A 7,930-nucleotide genomic window follows, 5' to 3' on the forward strand; every position below is an offset into this window, starting at 1 on the left:
GACATGAAGCCTGGAGCCACAGTGATGTTAGTTTGAGCGTATTCGGAGGAGGTCTGAACATGTTCGGGGTTTTGGTAACAGTGGGAGCACGCAGGTGTGTTCTAGGTTTGTTTCCAAAGGGACGTTGGGTTCGGAGGACCAGGAATCCGAATGTGAAAATCTCTCCTGGTATAGTCTGCTGATTTGGAGAGTGTTTATCCTCTGGAAGTCTTTGAAGCCGGTTGTGTGAGTAAGTGAGGGTCGGTTAAGATTGAGGATGAGTCATTGGCGAGTTTTGTCATGGCTGGGTCTGGGATGACCGGATTGGAGTTCTCGGGAGCTTCAATAGGCCTTTCAGGTAACTGATGAGAAGGGCGGATGCAACCAGGGTGTGGATTGGTAGAAATCTTAGTTTGTTCCTAGAGAACTGGAGGCTTGGAGAACTTCTTTTGTTGAAGTTTTAGCTTGTTCTTGGAACTGGAGGCTTGGTAGATTTCTATTACTGAAGATTACTAGAGTTACTGGATGAATGAGATTGTTATATTTACTTGGATGGCAGGCTGGAATTTATCGCAAGGCCTTCAAGTGGGAGATTGTTGGGTTATAAAGGCCTTTGGGCCGGTTTTATTAGGAGGCCCAGTTTTGGTTCCTAATTATGTTTAACCATAATATTGTTTATTATATATATCCCATCATGTAATTGTAATCTTTGTTCTGAGCTAATAAGAAAACCTAGTTGCAGCCCGTGGACGTAGGTCCCCTCGCGGGGACCGAACCACGTTAAATTCTTGTGTCGTTTATATTTTTCGTTTATGCGTGTTTATCGTTGTGCATGTGTGTGCTGTTTCGCTTCCGCGCGCCGCTTTGTTCCTAACAGTTCTAGCTTTTATGCACGGATGGCGCCAATGAAGAAACACTAATAGACCCCGGGCAGATTACGGATAATCTGGGGGTTAAATAGATGTTTCCCACGAGGGGTTAGACCCGGCAAAGATGGTTCTTCTGATAACCTGCAAAACAGACACCGTGAGCTCGTCACTGAGAAGGGGGGGGGGGTACCTCCTTGTGACCACCCTCCGGCGTGAGAATCAGACTAGATTGCTCTTGAATATAAGTGTATATTAAGAGATTGCTAGAGCAGATATCAGGTATAAGATGTAAGATACAAGATAAGATGAGATGATCATACCATTTGGGGTATTTATAGCCGAAGGTAGGTTTCCAAGAGGGTATAGCCGGTTGAATAGTATTCCTGTTCTACCAACTGTGGCCTACGCACGTGCCATGCTGGTAGTTGGTGGGTAGGCAGCGGCTGACAGTGACCAGGCCTGCTGTGTACTATTCCTTTTCCACCAACTGCAGGCTATGCACGTGGTATGACAGGAGTTGGTGAGTAGGTAGCGGCTAATAGTGACATACAGTACAAGAGCATGCTGCTCGCCATACTGTTGTCAATGGGCTGTCGTATCTCTGGTCAGATCTTTTGCCCATACCTCGTCAGGTACAGTACAAAAGATCTTCCAGTATCGTACGGACGGGCTCATTTGGGCGGGAGTATTCCCCCTCCCGCCTTTGTGCGGGATTGTTCCCGGCTTTGCTCATTCCTTCAGGTGACTACTGAATTATTGAGAGCTAAGTGCCTTGTGCGTGTAGCCTTGCTGCGCGGGTGGTCTTCCCTGATGGCTTGTATCCGCAGCTGCGGGAACAGGCGGAGTACTTCACCATTGGGAGGCATTTCCTGCGGGAACAGCTTGCGTACTGCGCGTAAGGACGTCACGTCTCTGAGCATGGTGGGTCCTGCGGATCCAGTTGGTTTCTGCGCAGACGTCTCTCTTCAAGGTGAGTCCTGTGGGTCCAACTGGGCTCTGCTGAGACCTACCTCTTCAATGATACTACGTACACAGACTCATATGTTCCATTCCCACTGCGGTGGTTGAGTTTCTATTTGATTGAACATCCATCACATTACTAGAAATCATTGTCTTAAATGTTCTAACTTGTACTTTGAATATTGGTGGGTATTGTTATTGTCACTTTTTGTTTGATGTTTGGTTGGTGTTGGTGGTGTTATTGTTTTTCATTTCTGTAGTTATTATTATATTTAGGTATATATTGTTTATTATTATTATTATTATTATTATGTTATAAATATTTATATATTTTGAAATTTTAATACTTTCGATATAGAATCTTTTTTTCACCAATAATATTTCTACCATGTATCAAGTAATACGGGAACTCACAACCTTTTAGTGGAAGGCCAATATACCTTTGTCACCGTACTAAATTAGTGGCTGTGAGCTGTTAAAAATAAAAATACTCTTTTATCAATTTCATAATCCCCATGATCCTTTTACTTTTTCTGTCACTAAAATAATAGAGACAGTTCGGGATCCAACCTAGCATAATCGTACCAAAACCGGACATGCCCTAACTGAACTCGGGTACAGGCTAGGTACCAATTCCTCAAAGAAACCTTACACGGATCCGGAACCGAATCGTAACCAGTTTCCTCTCTACCTGGTCAAAATCGATAATAAAATTTGGCCAAATGGTTCAAAACCCAGTCAAAAACCCAAAACGATCCTAAATTGGACTGACCCTACCCGGTTCTTGACTTTGTTGACCAAAATCAGACCCAATTCTCTGCTCTCTACCTGTAAATGGTTCTTAAAAATATCGGTTTGTACACCTCGACATGTTTCGAAATACTCATGTTGAGTTTGGACAGGAACCATGCCATCGGATTCTCAACCCTGGTCTTAAAAGACACAAGGTGCTTCAACACACTTAACTTAAGATAACACAGTTAAAAAAGAGACTTAAGATTCAGTAAATGGGCTCAAAATAATAGAGCACCCAATAAATAACCAACTCAAAGTCAACTACAAATTAACAAAAGTACAAAGATACCTATTAAAAAACTTTAGGGCTTAGCAGCTGGGCCTTGCATACTGATGTTTTCATTAATAGCCCAATTTCTATCTAAGATTTTTGACTGAAAACCCAACTTGTTAAACATAACAAAACAATAAAAGAAAGTTTTAAAAATTAACTCATATCTGCTTTATTAATCCAGCTTTATCTAAAGAAAATTACAGTACCTTCCCAAAACTCATTAGGCAGTTAAAACTATGAGTGATCAATAAACGAATCGTTAACGAACTAAACCGAAAACTGGTGAAACTGAACGCCAGTTATCGGTTATTTTTTGTTTCCTCGGTTAACCGATAACCGAACCAAACCATTCATATTTTCATATATTTCTAGGTTTTCTATCTTAGTTTCATGTATCTCATTTTTTATACCATCATTTCATGTATTTATACCTTCATATTATGTATTTATGCGTCTATTTCATGTACTTTTAAGTAAACCTTAGACCAAATTTGATTTTGGTTATTAACTAAAATTAACCAATACAAAAACTGAAAAATAAATCAATTAACCGAAAACCGATTGGTTACTTTAGTTAAGGCCAACAACCAAACTATACACACCTCTATTTAAAACCGCAACCATTAATATTGATGCACCAAATCCATGTCAATTTCTCTTAATTTATGCACAAGGATCCTAAATAATGTACATGTAATGATGTAAGTATGTAACTCATTTTGCAGTCACATCACACCTACATAAGCTGTTCTCTCCATAAACAGAGGCGGCTATGAGAATTCATGTGCCCTGGTCAAGCCGGAAAAAATGTCTCTTAAACCTTAACAAACTAATAGTGTTTTTTTAAATGACGATTAAAGTTATATTGATAATAAATATAACAATTAGCAAAATCATGGCATTCGAATAAGTTTATGACATATCAAATAGCAATAAACATAAGATTTTGGATATTTTAAAAATATATACACGTTATATTGAGAATTTTTTTTAAAATTTCATGTCCTCGAAAAATACATGCTCTGACCATATGTCCACATCTACCTATATATTAAAGCAACACATGTTTTACACATGCCATTCAACTAGACCCTTCATATAAGTGCCAAGGTGTATAAGTTTCCATTATTACAATTTTTATTTAATGAATAATAAAATAAAAAATATATTGTTGGTGGGAATTGAACTTACTACCTTAATTTTAAAATATACATTGGATAGTTGTCAATGTTTATGTGGTACCTTCAAGCACCTCTCCAAAAGCTTAATTATCTAATGTTCATGTGATCTTGCTCTAGTTTATGTTGATGTTGACTATATGAATGGATTGTCATTATCATTGTCATTTTACCATTAGATGCTATATGTTTTTCGGCACTAAATCTCCCTATTCATGGTTATAAGTAATTAACTCATATTTTTAAAGGCTTTCATTATTCCTTTGTCATCACTCATCATACCTTTTGATTTGACAACAGTAGAACTACATATTTAACTCATAATACAATGTTTTATCTACATATAAATTATCTTGAATTAAGTCTACATTATATTTGTGGAATGGTTTTAGCATAACCTATATGACTTCAGTGTATTTCTACAGTTGATCAGCTTGTTGACCTCGTGACCAAGTGATTGGCTTCCACACAGATTAATCATATTTGTTTCAAACTTCACGTGATCACGTCATTGTGAGCGTTTACCCTAGGGTTAAAATATTAGTTTTGTCAGTCTTAAGAGTCTGTTAAGTTCTTTTTGGTTATCATTAGCTGTTAATAACGACAGACTCACATTTTGCAATCTCTATAGCGTCTACTTATTAGTGTGAATACAATATAAAGCTCGAATACTTTTATTTTTCCTAAGTTGATAAATTCAAAACAAGATTTATCTTTTTAGTGCCATTTTCTTACCTTATTTCAAGCTTTGTGTTTCATGTTCACATGTCTATGAAAGAATAAAGCCGTGTAAAATATGGTTATATAATATCATCTAGAAACAATGGTTTTAATCTTTGACATTTGGGAGCATGTGACTTTGATTTTTCTATCTATAACTTGTATACATTTTAGCATTTGACTTCTTATTTTAATAATAAGCTCAAACATCCAATGCTCATTTTATGTTATGTTTTGTTTTGAGACATACATGTCTCAATGTATTGGATATTTGACCACATATCCCAAGTCTCAGTTACCTGACTTTTTGTAGTTAGTTTGACTTTTTTGCCTTTCAAGTTTTGTACACTACAGGATGCATATGCATGCATGTATATATATATTGGAATCAAAATTCAAAACCATATATTATTGAATGAATATTAATATATATATATATATATATATATATTCACTAATTCGAATTTGGTTTTTTTTATTTCTATAGAATGTCATTCACCCAAAACAATCATTTAAATCTTCGATTTCATCTATACTAGATCAACATTGTTGGTTTAACCGTGTATGTCTGTTTCAAATCACGCATGTCTTACTTTTTTCTGTTTATCATCATTTTCATTATTAAGTTCAAACTAACACTCGTTTCTTTCAATAAGAATGCTTTATTTAAAACTATTAATAAATAATAAGGTAATGTCTAATTCAGTGATATCCCATTAGTAGTATAATTTGTTTGCAAAATTTGCTAAAACTCCAATTGTCCACCATTGCCGTCGTTGCCGCTGCCGCCTCCAACGTTAGCTAACAAACCAAATATTAATATTCCACATAAAATAATACATTTAAATTAATTTGACAGTATTACTTTTTATATTAATATTTGTTTCTTTTTTAACAAATTTTAATTCTTTGATTGATTTCATATCATTTAAAAACATTAGAAGCCAAAATATTTATGACTATTTTGGTCTCATATATCTAAAATTATATTCTTAAAAGTAATACCACTCAATATTGGGAAGTGGACCAGAGAGATTTTTGTTCCATGACAAGGAAAGGCTTTCCAGATATTCAAAACTTAAGATGTTATCAGGTAATCTTCCTTGTAAGTTGGTGTAGCTAAGCAAAAGTGTTCTTAATGATGAAGAGATATTAAGATAGGTGGGTAAAACAAAACCTATATTAACTTCACGAAGCGAGAGATCTCTCAAAAAAGTGGATTTTTCAAGGAGAATACTAAAAATATGAGGTTGCATATGCAAATTATCAATCCCATTCCAATTGTAGGAGTGATCAAGTGAAACCAATTTTTGAGAGATCTCTCCTACAATGGGAATGAGATTGATAATTTGGCTAAGACGGTGGCGCTAAGCCAAAGTGATCTTAGAGAAGAAGAGATATTAAGATAGGTGGGTAAAACAAAACCTATATTAACTTCACCAAGCCAAAGATCTCTAATAAAAGTGGAATTTTCATAGACCACAAGGTTTTCTAATAATAAAAGTGGAATTTTCATAGATCTCTAATAATAATAAAAGTTTAGCAAACTTTTTGTTGATGGCATGTTTCTAATTGCTATAAACGTTCATGCTTTGCTATATACACATCATGGCTATTTGTTTGTAGCCTCAAACTTCAACTTTCATGTCTTATTATGCAAAAGATCCAATGCAGAGTATTAACAATCAATTCAACTGTTGCATAATCTGCAGCTGCAGTATCTGTCATGTGAAAAATTATCAAATAAAAATAACTCAAATCAAGTCTTGTACAAATAATCAAAGTAAGATGGAATATTAATGGTAACAATTTGAAACCTTGACAGCCACTTTTGTCCCTGATGAGTTTTGGCAACATGAACCTAAGCAAGGGAAGCACTTGCAATAGGAACAGGATCAAACTCCTTAAATATCTGTGTACACAAACATTTAACTCACTTTTAAGACATGAAAGATATAATCAGAATAATATAGATATATACTTCTCATATGCATACTTCTTCAGGTGGGCCACCGAGCTCTTTCTTGACAACCTGGCACACTTGATCATATGAAGACGTCAGGCATCGATTCAACATAGACTCCCTCAATGTATTGATGTATTCTTGAGGTACCAAATATTCCTATATCATAAAATGTCATTTAGCTCAACCATAAATTCAACTTTTTAAGAAGGGGCTTTCGAAGATATCCTACCAGTTGACCTATATGTTGGCCAAGCTTGATGTATATTCCACCATTTTTAAAACACAGTTCTTCAAGCCTACGTGCACTCCTGGTGTGGACCCCATGTTTAACTTATGTCCTCTCAATGCTATCTTCTGGCAGTCCCAAAAGTGAATCCTGATAATCTAAAAGGGCGCCAATGTTTATCTATTTTAGAACCAGTTTAAAAAGATGGTGGAATTCATTCGGATTGTATGAAAAATCGCTTCATTATTACCTAACTACAAGCATGCATGAAAGTGAAAAAAATGATCCGAAACAAAAACCAAAAGACGAACTTGCGGTTCATTTTTTTATAATTTAAATAATTTGTAGGTATTTAATTAGTCCAAAACATTCCAAAAGAAAAATGAAATTGGTCCAAAGTTATGGACCTACTTTGGAAAGAGATTCCACTTTTGTGCCCAAAATTTTAGAATTCCAAAAATGTCCACCTCTTACTCATCTTTGACGATGTGTTAGGAAATCTAACGTATCTTTGACGATGTGTTTGTAAAACATGATTATTTTTATCTATATGTTGGCATAGATTTTATTTAAAACCGTGCGGGGTCAAATTTTATTGAACATTTCGATCTTGATCTGACACGGCTCAGGTTTACGTAAGTTTATGTCGGTTCGTAGATAAAAATAAGCATGTGTATTCGAAATAATATAAAACTTTATATATTAAGAAAAACAAATATAAGTAGAATTAGTTATATTAATATAACTAGCTTTTGAATACACGGTATTTACCAAATGTTAAAATAAATAAAATGAGCTATTTGAAATAAATGAACAAAACTAAAGGTAAAAGATAAATGAAATGTATTGTACAAACTAAAGGTGCCCGAACCCTATGATGAAAGGCGTTTTCATCTCCTCAAGTCATGCTTTTGTGCCGCTACAAATAAAAATCATTTGCTTCAGCCTCAAGAGACTCCAAAG

At 35.2% G+C, this 7,930-nt stretch overlaps 1 long non-coding RNA gene across 1 annotated transcript; it reads right to left on the minus strand.

Annotated features, from left to right (window-relative positions):
* Positions 1-6,604: 6,604 nt before the first annotated feature.
* Positions 6,605-7,123, minus strand: LOC143579093 (uncharacterized). The gene is made up of 3 exons (XR_013143395.1): positions 6,971-7,123; positions 6,772-6,897; positions 6,605-6,687 (listed from the first exon to the last, which is right to left on the minus strand). It is a non-coding gene; the product is annotated as an uncharacterized LOC143579093 (long non-coding RNA).
* Positions 7,124-7,930: the final 807 nt, after the last annotated feature.

The sequence above is a fragment of the Bidens hawaiensis genome, unplaced genomic scaffold (assembly GCF_021521415.1).
Source record: "Bidens hawaiensis isolate Kalapana, Puna unplaced genomic scaffold, B.hawaiensis_p1.1 tig00029600_1, whole genome shotgun sequence".
In the NCBI taxonomy this organism is placed as follows: Eukaryota; Viridiplantae; Streptophyta; class Magnoliopsida; order Asterales; family Asteraceae; genus Bidens; species Bidens hawaiensis.